The sequence below is a fragment of the Sinocyclocheilus rhinocerous genome, unplaced genomic scaffold (assembly GCF_001515625.1).
Source record: "Sinocyclocheilus rhinocerous isolate Xijiao unplaced genomic scaffold, SAMN03320098_v1.1 scaffold75, whole genome shotgun sequence".
Lineage (NCBI taxonomy): Eukaryota > Metazoa > Chordata > Actinopteri > Cypriniformes > Cyprinidae > Sinocyclocheilus > Sinocyclocheilus rhinocerous.
Window position 1 is genome coordinate 1647878 of NW_015632455.1, and position 13954 is coordinate 1661831.

The 13954-nt window shown below is 35.7% G+C and overlaps 1 long non-coding RNA gene across 1 annotated transcript in view; it reads left to right on the forward strand.

Annotated features, from left to right (window-relative positions):
- The first annotated feature begins 4219 nt into the window (after positions 1-4219).
- The window catches only part of LOC107742336 (uncharacterized), a 19083-nt gene continuing 9348 nt past the window's right edge, over positions 4220-13954 (forward strand). The window contains exon 1 of the long non-coding RNA XR_001640300.1: positions 4220-4521. This is a non-coding gene — a long non-coding RNA (uncharacterized LOC107742336). The remainder of the gene's footprint in view (positions 4522-13954) is intronic.

The window sequence follows — 13954 nt, forward strand, 5'->3', positions numbered from 1 at the left end:
AAGACACTAACTGGTGTTATTGTGATGTTTTTATCAGCATTTTCAGCAAATTAAAATTTTTGGGTGAACTATTCCTTTAAGAAAATAAATGGGTTCAGTCTTGATTTCATGATGACTTAATGCACATTACAGTAAACTAGTATTGGTTTTCAGTAAAATTCAAGTTGGACATACATAATGACTTTCAGATCAACGAGTCAAGAAGTCAAGTCAAGTCAAGTTTATTTGTACAGCGCTTTTCACGATACAAATCATTGCAAAGCAACTTTACAGCAAATTAAGTTTCTACAATATTTAGTGGTAGCTTATCAGTGGTGACTGTCAGTTAATGTACATATGGCAGAAATGTACGGAAAAATCAATTTAAGACGTAATAAAAAAGACGATGAACACTATTAACAGCAATTATAAAATAATTAAATGTGCAAAATAGCAAAATGTGGTAGTTCTGTATCTTGTTTCAGGGTTGGCATCATCTGAGGTCCTCTGAGGGGTTGGCATCATCTCTTCTCAGGTGTTCTAGATCCAGACTGAAGCTTGTGTAAATCCCCGTGGCAAAAACAGAGAAACAAATAGAGACATAATTAGCGTAGCTGCTGTTCCAACCAAGCAAAATTGATTTGTTTAACCCAAACTAAAGAATAATAATAATGTGCAACAGTGAGTGAGACAAAAATAATATACTCTGGTATCAAAACTCCATCTTTATCTAAATATAAAATGATAAGATATCATTTTATAAAACTATAAAATTTAAAATAAAAAGCAGCATTTTGAAGACTATTTATGTTCTATTTAATGTGGTAATAGCAAATCATTTTTATGGTATTTTGTGAATAAACAATGGCAAAACAAAAAACATCTGCCGTTATATTAAATAATGGAATGCTAATTTGAAAACAATGAATTGAATAAATTATATATCTTCCATTGTTTTGCGACCTTAGGGAGCGTGATGGATTGTAGCGTGGTACAAGACTAGTTAGGTACGCAGGAGCTAACCCATTAAGGGCCTTATAGGCAAGTAATAATATTTTGTAACTGATACGGAGAACTGCTCTGATTATTCAGTACGTGAGTCGTTTGATATACTGTAAGTGGATAACTTATGATCGATTCATGAGTATTTTTTGACTGATTCTTTACAAATAATTGACTGATATCTGTGCCACTGTATTGGATTATGAATTTGTCCCACTGGTAGCACAGGCTTATTGGTTATGATATGAATATATGCATAATAACTCAGATAAGTCACCTTAATTAGCTTGGCCAAATTCTCATTTAGACATAAAGTGGGGATGGCAGCTAAATTAAAAGAGCTGCTGTTACACTGATTAGGTTTCTGGCCTTTGACCGTACAGGTGTGATGAGATGCTAAAACGAGTTTAACAATAAGATCTGCTCATGAGAAGCTCATACAGCCTACAGTAGATCAGGGTTATCAATTAAAGCACCAAGAGGTCAACTCTAAATTTCCTTTCTAGAAATGTCCAATCATGACTAGGCTATTGTTTCATGAGCCAGTATGTATGGCAATGAAGATATAGTTCACACAAATATGAAAATTTGCTGAAAATTTACTCATGCTCAATTCATCCAATAGGTAAATGAGTTTGTTTCTTCCTCGAACAGATTTGGAGAAATAGCATTACATCACTTGCTCAGCAATGGATGCTCTGCAGTGAATGGGTGCCGTCAGAATGAGAGTCCAAACAGCTGATAAAAACATCACAATAACACACAAGTAACCCACACCACTCCAGTCCAGCAGTTAATGTTTTGTGAAGCTAAAAGATGTGTGTTTGTAAGAAACAAATCCATCATAAAGATATTTTAATTTCAAACCATTGCTTTCAGCTAAAATACGAATCCTCTATCCATAATATTGCTTTCTCCAGTAAAAAAGTTGTTTTATTTGAATCAGGAGAGAAATACGCACAGATTAAGCACCATTTGCCAGTGGAACAAGGGGCCAAAACAGATCTAAACAAATACTGTATGTGATGTGAGAGGACAACAGGGGATGAAAAATTATCTGCATATGAGTGACAGCAGATCACAGATTTGACTACAATACCCTCTAAATACAATACATTTTAAATCATGGATTCGATTCCTAGGGAATGCAACTGTTTTACGCCTTCAATCTATATAAGTCACTTTGGATAAAAGTGTCTTTCAAATGCACGAATGTGAATCTAAATCCTAAAGTTTTCATTTATTATTACTTTGTCCACTGTAAAATCTATACAGTGTAGAAAAATACGAAACTTTGTTCATAATGGCAAATGTAGCCAGTTTAGCAGAAGAATGCAGAAATATATGTGAGTGTTTTACATGAATAAGCAGTGGACGCATTGTCCTAAATTCCTGTGATTATTATTGTATACATTTCTCTGTACAAATAAAGAATGAAAAAGATTGACGATACCTAAGGAACTAATCTGTGGGCTGCATCTCGATCTTTGACCTCTGACCTCTGAATATCTAAGCAAAGAAATTGAAGTGGTCTAATACAGAATTGCATAGGAAGCGGTTTTTATTTATGTGTTTAGTAAATTCATTATGCATGATTCAAAAGCCTGCTGGATGGAACTAGATGTTCTGTTCAGTACTGTTTCATCTGGATGACTAATATGAACGGAAGTGGTCAATGATGTATGAATTTCAGAAATATTGTTCAGTATAGCCTAAGATACCATTAAAAAGGAAATCAAATTCAAATTCAGATGTGCTCGCTAGTTGGTTGTCATGTTAAGTTTAATTGTCCTAATGATGAAAGCCTCAATGAAATACAATCAAGTGAGCCGTACATCAATCCTGTTTAGGCTAACAAATAATTACCGGTGATGTATTTGATGTCACGAGGTCGATTAAGTAGACGCGCTCGTGAGGACTTCTGTAAATCGAAAAGCATTTTCGAAGCTTTTACTGTTGCTCAAGATAAGATGTTCCAGATTTCTGGATGCTGTCATGCTAATTCATCTAACAAGATGAATCAGTGCGGCGACTGAGAAATTGGCTGAAAAAGCAAACAACACAGGAAATGAGTAACTAGAAGTACTGCATCAAGGTACGCAAACATCATTTACAAAAAGGGTTCATCTGTAATGGTTGCCTTTGACACTTCAGTCATCTGAAAAATGCCTCAAATTACAGCAGTGAAATGGCACAACGGCTGAGTAAATGTTTCTGTACAATGCTCTTCCATTCAGAAAATGAGTGCATATACAAAAATGAAGATGTGTAAACCTTTGTGCCCAAGGGAGTCATCAAGGGTGATGGTTTGTCTATGATATGCTGTCCTCCTGCAGCTGTTTTATTTATTTTCGCCTCTTTCTGTTGAAACATTGCATGAATGCAGTGCTATTTTAGTATTATTTGTATGCTATTTATTGTATATATTTTGAATCAGTGATATTTTAGTTTCACTGAGATACTATAATAATTTTTATTTTATTTTACTGTTATTATTATAGTTTTTAATTAATATTTTTAATTCGTTTTTTTTTTTTACATTTTCCGTTTTCCTTCTAATTAAGGTTTTATTATTTTGCTGTGTGTTTCTTAGTTTTTTATGTCTTATAGTCTTATATTATTTGTTCAATTTTGGTTTAAATTTTTCCTTTTTTTTAGTACATCAAATTAAACATAAATTTTTGTGTAATTTAACTATAATAACCTAACCTAAATTAGCTTTTATTTTTATGTTCATTTTAGTAATTTTGTTATGTGCTCTTGTCATTTTTATTATTTTTAAAAATATTTCTATTTAATTTTATTTTAATTTGACTACTTCAACTTATTTCAGTTAGGTGCCAAGGCAACATTTCTAATTTTTAATTTAATTTAATTTCATTTCATTTCATTTTAGATAACAGCATTGTATTATGATCATGGTTTAATTTTACATTATAATATTTAGTATTATATTATAGTTAAACAACTGTACAAGTGACCATTTCTTTATCAAACCATTGTACTTTTTTAAATCTAAAATTTGTATTATTTTAGCTTTATTTCAGTCAAATAATCTGAATGATTTTTAATAGTTTTAATTAGTGATGACAACATTCTAGTGGCCATTCTTTTTTTGTAGGCTCTTAAAAGCATGAAATAGTTTGATATTTTTCCCGGTCTGTTGTCTTTGACATAACAGCTCATGATCACTAGTGAAGGGTTTAGGCCTGTGGTGCCATCAGCCAATCAGCTTCGTCATGATGTCATTTTCCTGTGACTAAAAAGTGATTAGTCACATGGCATTTATGACTCAGGTCAGTCTCAGAGTTGGCTAAAAGATCCTTGTCCAAACTGAAGGCCCATGAGCAAAGACGAGAGCATGCAGCTCTCAGTTTGTTTACTGACCGTTTAATGCACATTACACACAAAAAAGCAAGCATGCATGACAGAAATCACCACATCCAGTCTGATCGCCAGCTGGGAACAAAGTCATGTTAAGATGCTACCAGGATGATACAGTGAGCACTGAGGAAAAACAAATCTGCCAAAGTTTGCAAGGTTAGTGTCATCCAGTCTTTGACAGTCTTTTGAAAGAGTTCTGTTTGAAGCACTTATCAGTAAGTAAACTACATCTGCATGTATTCATTTAGCAGATGCTTTTATCCAAAGTGACGTACAAATGAGAAACTTTGTAAGCTTTTTATCATAAGACTTAAAATACACAATGCCGCGTTTAAGCATAAGATAGATTAGCACACAAACTGGAACAGAAGTGAAATGCAAAAATGAAGAGAGAAAAAAAACGTCGTTTTAACTAGATCATTAAAAGCAGTGCTTTGTTTTGTCTGGGAAATAGTCCTGGCTATTTGTACAGGCATACATTTGGAGTACAAAGTCTACAAACATTTTCACTATTTTTACAGTGTTTCCATAGATATTGCTGCATGAATATGTAAATAAATATATATATAAAAATCTGTGCTGGTCTATTATTGTTGGTAGAATCTCCTTTAGATCATCTCTTTCTGTCTAAGTGGGTAATTCTAGGCCGTAATTGAGGGACAGACTTCATGCCGCAAGTTAAATTCTGGCTATTAAGACTATAACCAAATTTTGACACCTTGATATCTTAATTTGGTTCCTGGTGTTCCCTACATTATATCCCATATGGCAAAAAACATTTTTAAAAAAATGCTTGCCAAAATATATTTTAAATATATGTTGTAAACAGTCAAGCACAATGCCATATATTTTTAAACTGAAATATATATTTACTTTTAACTCTCATTCCATACAGCAAAATACATTTCCAGTCTTACAGTAGCCTACATTTAGGCTAGATATGTGAATGGATTAACCTACTAGAGTGTATTTATTTACACACATTATAGACAACAAATAAAGTTTTTATTCAAATGTGACAAGTGAATGTATTTTCTTGGATTGAAACACATTTGTATTTTTATTATATATTTTTAAATATTGTATATTTTTGAATATTTAGAATGTTTTGTAAATTTTGAAATATATACACATTTGAAAACTTACTTTTTGCCGTATGGGATAGCCAGACCACCCTTAAATGATCTGTATAGCATGCATTTGTGATCATTTATGATCTATGCAAAACATCTTTCTTTTTTTTAAGAGTGCCTGTCATGTCTAATTATATGTTCGTTTGATTTATTAACCATTACAAGGGCATTAAACCAAGGCATCACATGATTGCAATTCAGCATAAGCACAGAATTGTGGGTTATGTTATTTCTACAACATCTGACTCAAACACCATCATCCTTCTTACTAATACACATACAGTCAAATGAAGAGGTCATTAGTAAGAGTAATGTCACTTTATGTAGTAATTAAAATAAGTGAGAAATGAAGGGAGCAAGAGGAAAGAGATAGAACATGAAACGCAGAAAGCAAGAAAAACAATGCTAAATACAGTTCCATGTAGCTGGTAAAAATTTATTCATGGCTGGTAAAGTTTCTCAATTTACCCATGTAAAGGTGACCCTTCACTCTTTTAAATTCCACTCAAATCCTCCCATTAAAGTCTAAAGCAGCGGCAGCCACTGAAATCTAGCGCCTCCAGGTACATCAGGTTTCTCAGTGGTTTAATATGCAAAACTCAGGGGGGGGTGTGAAGGGGGTTTAGCAGGACTCCTGCTAACACACTTTGATCATCAAATAGCCGAGAGAGTGTGGAGTTTCTTGCGGTTCATTGATGAAAAGGAAATGGTGACTTTGTCAGTGTCAGGTCCGTGTCTAAACTTTGGATGAAATCTTTTCTCAGGTAGAGGAGAGATATTGCATATCAATCTATGCTGAGAGTAAACAGTTTTATGGCACTCACTGCATTAAATCTAACCCATAAAATTATGGAAATAATAAAATAATAAAAAATAAATTTATTATTATTACAACAAAAAAGCCAGAATTGTGAGATAAAACTAATATGAAGATATAAACTTTAGAATTTTAACTTTTTTTTTCTTGCAGTTTTGAATTTATCTCACAATCTTGACTTACAACTGTTATTCTGAATTGCAAGATATATTGCCAGAATTGCAAGCTATAAAGATATATCTTGCAATTCAGTAAAAAAGTGTTAATTGTGAGATAATCAGAATTGTAAGAAAAAAAGTCTGAATCATGAGATAAAATCACTTTTTTTTTTTTAATTACTAGGCCTATTTTTTATTCCATTGCAGAAACAAGCTTCCATATAAAATGTTCATAGGTTCATACATGGAAGAACTGCTGTAGTAGCATTTTTTGAATTAGTATTCCTTGACATTTTTTTACTGGAAAAAAGAGAAAGAAATCAAGGTTGTCCTCTTGTGTAGTATAATTATTGGTATATTAACCCAAAACTATGCTTTTGATGTGCCTTTGAAATCCTTTAAACACCGTTTTAAACATACTTTGATTTGGGATGTACTAAATTTAAACTTGCGTTTATGATGGATAGTGTGCAATTTGGGACAAAGCCAATATTTGCACTAGTCGCGAGGCAAACTTAATGATCTTGTCAGTGGATGTTTCAGTTGTGCTGCTCCGTCTATTCACTGAATGATAAAAACACTGAAAAATGTGGCATGTGGCCCAAAGGACTTTGTTCTCTTATTGTTTTTTTTCCTGCTTAAGTAAATGAATTTGAAAAGCGTTTGTTGTGCATTTCCTCCATTTAAAATATGCTTGAGACTGAAGGATCTTTATGAGGTGTGACGGTAAATAGAATTGAAGTGTTTTAATCCAATATAACGAGTTGTAGATGTTGTATGCAGCACCAATGCATCGCATCACCTCAGTGTCTCATTTGATTTTGTGTTGGTTGTGGTTCTACCTCGTTATTCTTTCATGAGCTGTAATCTAATGTGGCCCTGTGGGTGAAAGATAGCAGAGATATTAAAATCAAGTAACAAGCCAATATCTCTCTCTGGAAAATGTGCCGACACACAGAGAAACACTATCGGGTTCCTCTAGTAATTGTGCCCAATAAGCCTCACTTTTAAGCAGCTCACCCCTCAGCGGTGTTTCATGCGGTGATTCTTATTCCCTCATCTCATCTTTAATGCTCCTGGTCCACCATCGTCCTAGAAAACCTTTTAGTTTTAATAAGGAACATTAAACCTCTTTTTTCACTGTTCCACCCTCTAATCTCGCCTCTTTCCCTCATATATGATTTGCTGTATTGTATTTATTAATGTAGAATCTGAATCTTCCATCCATCCATCTGTCCGTCCATCCAATTGTTCCATCAGTCCTATTGTTTCATCCATCCATCCGTCCTATTGTTCCATCCGTCCATCAGTCCTATTGTTTCATCCATCCATCCGTCCTATTGTTCCCTCCGTCCATCCGTCCTATTGGTCCATCCATCCATCCATCAGTCCTATTGTTCCATCCATCCATCCATCAGACCTATTGTTCCATCCGTCCGTCCATCCGTCAGACCTATTGTTCCATCCGTCCGTCCATCCGTCAGTCCTATTGTTCCATCCGTCAGTCCTATTGTTCCATCCGTCCATCCGTCAGTCTTATTGTTCCATCCGTCCGTCCTACAGTCCTATTGTTCCATCCGTCCATCCGTCAGTCCTATTGTTCCATCCGTCCATCCGTCAGTCCTATTGTTCCATCCGTCCATCCGTCAGTCCTATTGTTCCATCCGTCCATCCGTCAGTCCTATTGTTCCATCCGTCCATCCGTCAGTCCTATTGTTCCATCCGTCCATCCCACCAGGCCAGTAAGACTAACATCCAGCCTGGTTGGGAAAGCATATACGGCGGCAGGTCAGGCTGGTGCATGTCTGCACACTATGGCGGTGTTGCAGGCGTACCAAGCCTGTTTCTCTATTTTCGTCCACCAAATTGGATGCATCTTGGATGCATTTTTATTTTTCATTGTGCATTATGGACTTGCTCTCAAAACAAGTTGCAATGTTTCCTTACAATTTGACCAAAATAACAATGTCAACATGTAGTATGCAAACTGCAAATGTAGTTAATCAGTTTTTCATTAAATTCAGTAAATACTATAAAAATTAAGGTCTTCTCTTCTCACCCTGGAACACTTTTACAATTTCTTATTTATATTCAAGTTTTCTCTTTACTTTTGAATTGGCTGAGTCAGTATTTCTAATTGATGGCAGAGGTCTACATCATCTACATCTACCAGCAGGAGCATTTAAAAACTCTTGACCTGAATCTAAATCTCAGAGGAGATCGTCAGAGATAATTGTTCGAGGTCAGCTCACTGTAGCCACATGCATTAACAACACAAGAAGACGTTTGGTTGCTGCAGAGCGATAAAGCTTTTTGGCAGTGCCACATAGTACATGACAAACTCCTCAGGTCACCGTAAGCACATCAGCAGTGACTGATAGCATCATAGAGCTTACGTTGCAGAATGTTGATGTGTTGCGGTCTAGGCAGACGCTGTCTTGTTTGTATTTGGGACTTTTGCTTTTTTTTGTGCAACTGTAAATAGAGGCATATGTCATGCTTGTTAAATCGGAACTCTGACTGAATGAGACAAGCCTGATGTACAGAGCATTTTTTGTTTGGACTGTAGGTGAAAATGGCACACATTCAAATGCTAATGTAACACGGATTGTATAGTGTGCAGCCTGGGGGGTAAAATCACAATGCGCCGCATGCCGCCAGCGCACATGAGTCAGGCTTGTGAATGCATCTGGGTTTGTTTGTTGGCTGTTGTTGTTTTTGTGGTCAAGCAGGGCCATTCAATACTTCCAGTTCTAGAGGTAATATAGGTATAAAAAAAAAATCAGACTCTCTCACACCTTTAGCTTCAACTTCCCTCTCGGATAACTGCAGGAGATTGAGGTCAGAGACGAAATACACCGCATGCTTGGTTTTGTTTCCAGGAATTGGCCATGCTGTGAAGTCACTGCACCTGAAAGGTGAACAATTTAAACTTTTTTTGCTCATGGCCTTACCTGAGCTTTTCAAGTTCTGCTCAATAGATTCAGCTTTCACCTTTTGTGAACATTTTTATTTTTTTTATTTTTTACAAGTTTTAGGTCAGTAAGATTTTTTTAAATGTTTTTTTAAAAGAAGTCTCTTCTGCTCACCAAGGCTGTATATTTGTTTAATAATACAGTAAAAACAGTAAAATTGTGAAATATTACAATTTCGAATAACTGTTTTTTTTATTTGAATATACTATGAAATGTAATTTATTTCTGTGATGCAAAGCTGAATTTTCGGCATCATTACTGCAGCCTTCAGTGTCACGTGATCCTTCAGAAATCATCAGTGGTGGACAGTAACGAAGTAGTTTTACTTCGTTACTGTACTTAAGTACATTTTTCAAGTATCTGTACTTTAATTTTGATATGCTGAATTTATGCTCGAGAAACATTTATTATTATTATCACTGTTGAAAATAGCTGTGCTGATTAATATTTTTGTGGAAACAGTTTTTTCATTTCGTCTTTTGTATCGTTTTAAATGTCTTTACGGTCACTTTTGATCTATGATAAAATTACCAATAAAATAATTAACTTATAGGGCTGGGTTTTGACACAAATTTCACAATTCGATTCGATTCAATTCAATATCGATTATTTTGGATATATATCAGGTACACATGCCAAATTTTCTCAAGGAAAAAATTCTCTTAACTAATGCTGTAAAATATACATGAGTCGGTTGGTACTACAATACTATAATATTGAAGGTTTAAACTTCAGTGTTTATTGTTTGAATACTGCAATACAATGGACAGAATTTGAAATCTGAGACTTTGTTTAATATTAAAAGTACCAAAGCACAATGCTTATTGCCATATATTGAATGGGAGGTGCCCTTCAATGTTCCATCCATTAACTGAAAACAGGCTAGACTAATAAATGAGAATCGATTAAAATTAAGATATCAATATTTTTTACCCAGCCCTATCAACCTATATTAAAAAGGCTACCAACCCTAAATGATTGTGTGTGTGTGTGTGTGTGTGTGTGTGTGTGTGTGTGTCTCTATTATCTCTCGCCTTCTCAGCTCTGCATGTGTTCCCTCTGATGAGACAGCTCCTGCTGTGTGCTTTAGTGTGCGTGAGTGTGTCGAGCTTATTAATTGATGCATGAAGATGATCAGAGATGTGAGAAGAGGATGTCAATCAGACTGAATTATTAACTTTCTCTGGTAGAGCTCGGTTTCTGTGAGATCAGTTTCTTTGCAGACAGATCACAGGAATAATTAAGACTACAGCTGCCAGAGCTGGTATATAAGTGTGTATGTGTGTGAATTGTGAAATGAGTGTGTGTGTGTGTGTGTGTTTCATTGCTCTGTTGTTCATTTAAAATTTTTGTGAACTATTTCTTTAAAACAAATGTCACTTGGTTTGATATTTTGTTTTCTAATGCAATGATATTTTAAGTGTTTAAATGCTTTTCGGCACCACTGTACATTTATTTTTGCAAATTTATTGAGTCACATGCACATGTTCACATTACACAGGATTTATTCTGGTTCTTAACTTGATTGGGATGGATGATTAGATAGATAGATAGATAGATAGTATCTATCTATCTATCTATCTATCTATCTGAGGATGGATAGATGGATGGATGGATGTGACATTAAATGTTAATATTAACTTCATTCCAAGCATATAAGATAAATCTTCCATCTTGACTCTGCTTTTTGTGCTGTGATCCTGAGATCAGTGTCAGTGTCTAATTGACCGTTCGCAAAGAGCTTGATTGACAGGTGATCTGACCAATCAGAACACGGATATTATATGCCGCCGCTGCTATCCACCATCTTGCCCGACATCTACGGCCGGTGTTGTGCCCAATTCTTACTCCCTGCCAGATTATTACCCCCTAGTGTTGGTAGGTTAAGGATTAGGTGTAGGGGAGGGGTTAGGATTAGGGGTGGGGTTAGGATAAGGCAATCAGGTAGTGATTTTAACGAGGGGGGTAATAATTGGGCAGGGAGTTGAAAATGGGCCCAACACCAGCGCTGTATGCATGACTTGCAGCGCTTAAATTAAAATACTGAGTGTGAAATAATAAAATGATATGTTAAAACGTGTGCTCTTGTCATTCTGTTGACAAAATCCAGTGAACTTCGCCCCGATAGGGAGCTGTATGCATATGTGCGCTCATCTGTTTTCAATGCAGCTAACCTCGCGTTCATGTCATCTTCCCACTCATTAAACTACGGCTGCATCCGAAAACGTAGGCAGCTGACTTGCTGCCTCGCTGCCGTATGAGGCAATGACTTTACAGGCAGTGTTTTTGCATGAAGGCACTTCATGAAACTGATTTCGGACAGGCTTCTGAGGCAGCTTAACGGTTTAATGATCTACAACAAAATAGAACGAGTTTTGGTGATAACTAAATGAATATTTAATTACTATAATACTAAATAACATCAAAAGTGCAAAACGTTATTCAGAAATATACATTTACACACAAACTGACCACCAAACGCAACTTTTAGATGCCATCTTTATTTTTTAGCTCAACCGTCACGGAATAGAACGCACAGGATTGTGGGATATCAAAGGCAGCGAAGGATACATCTATGCTGCCTTCAAAATTCGATCAGAAGAAGGTACCTCTGGAGACAGGAAGTAAAGCAGAATTTGTTTTCGAACGTGCCTTGATGCCTTCCTGCCTTGGAATGCTGCCTCTGAAGGCAGCATTTTAGAGTTTTCGGACGCAGCCAACGACGGGTCCTTTACTGCAAAAAGACGGTCACTGCGACACTCTAAAGTGATGAAACTATGGCTCCATGTGCTTTTTAAAACCATTTTCATAGGTTTCACGTTATATTGTTGGCTCTGAAAATATGTAAATGCGAATGCCCAGTAGCCACAGCTGTATCCCTTCTAGCCTTAACCACAAATCAGACAGACAGAGAGTAGATTAACTTCGGTGGACTTAAACTTGAAAAATTGTGTTTTCCGTGGATGAAATAATATACTTTGATGTTTATTCATGTTAATTTCGTGCTTTACGTAAATATGAAAAGACGATCGGTTCACGTGTTTGAACTGAGGCAATACAGTGATCTGTCACGCCACAAAACGGTATTTATTGTTTGAATTTCTTTAAAAATGACAAAATTTGAAAGCTGAGAGTCATGAGACCTTGTTTCATACTTGAACCTGCTCTGTCTTCTCTGTCGGTGTGTTGTCAGTTTCCTCTTTGCTCTGCGATGTATTTTTCACTGCGTGAGAACAGGTGTGTAGTGTGAGAGCAGCATTGTTTTTCGGGGATAGCAAGAGTAACTAAGGAGGGCGGGTCTTTGCAAACAGTCAATTGAAACATCTGAGAGAGTACTAATCTGAGAGAGCTGTTCAACGCTGGATGGGCTCACAGTCTCATTCTTATGGTGCACAAGAGCCTGTCGTTGGATACTGTACTGTTGTTAAAGTGTAGCCTGGAAATGAAATTGTGAATCATAAATCATTCTATACCTTCTGCTGCACACATTCCCTCCTTAGCTCTCTAAATATTATATTCCTTTAATTTTATTCTCTTTCTAATACTAATATATTTCATAACCACAGCAGCGAAGCTCATTTCTGATGCATTAAGATCGCCCATGATACGCCTACACTGCCATCCTGTCAGAATAATGCAGTTCAGTGTATCATAATGTAATGCACAGCAGTCACTGACACACATAAAAAAATGTTTTTAATTAACATAACACCTCATGTTGTGTTCTGGTCAGTTTGATATATATATATAATGTAGCAAATTAGCTCAAAAGGGAAATGTATATAAATAATTACAGTTAATTATGATTAATTACAATTATTTATATCAGCTACCAGTAAGTAACTGTAGCAGAATTAAATTGCCATCAACCAATCTGTTCGACCAGCGAACATTCAGTGTAAGTTCATATCAACTCTAGGAAAGGATATTTCCGTGGCCACAGAAAATACTTTCATACAGTATTAATGCATTAGACCATGTAGTAAGGATCAAAATCGAAAAGGGACCTTAATTTGCAAGGCAGAATCAGAAACTCATGTAATTTGTGCACAAGAGTTTTATTAACTAAACACTAACACAAACTAGTCTAACAAACAAACAATCACTCATACATGGGTAAGGGCAAATGAGGCGTGATGGATGAAACCATCAGGAAAAACTAGAGAATGAAGCTATGAAAAGAGTCAGTTAACCACCTGAGTAAAACCATCAGCGCCATTTATAACGGGTCTACAGCTTATACTAAACCTGTTTCGTTTAGTTAAATGTACGATACTTGCATTGCCTTGGTCGTTGACGAGTGCCTGGATGCAGTCTCGGATGAAAGTCTTGATGATTTCAAGGTTTTGGACTTGCATTCAAAAGACAATATACAAGAACAGTAATGGTAAACACAATGTCCTGATGAGATGTGTGTTCATTCACAGAAAGGTTTTTCTATGAATTGATTAGAGAAGAGTCCATTTTTATGGGCATTGTGTGTCTTTCCTAAGGGTAAATGAATTG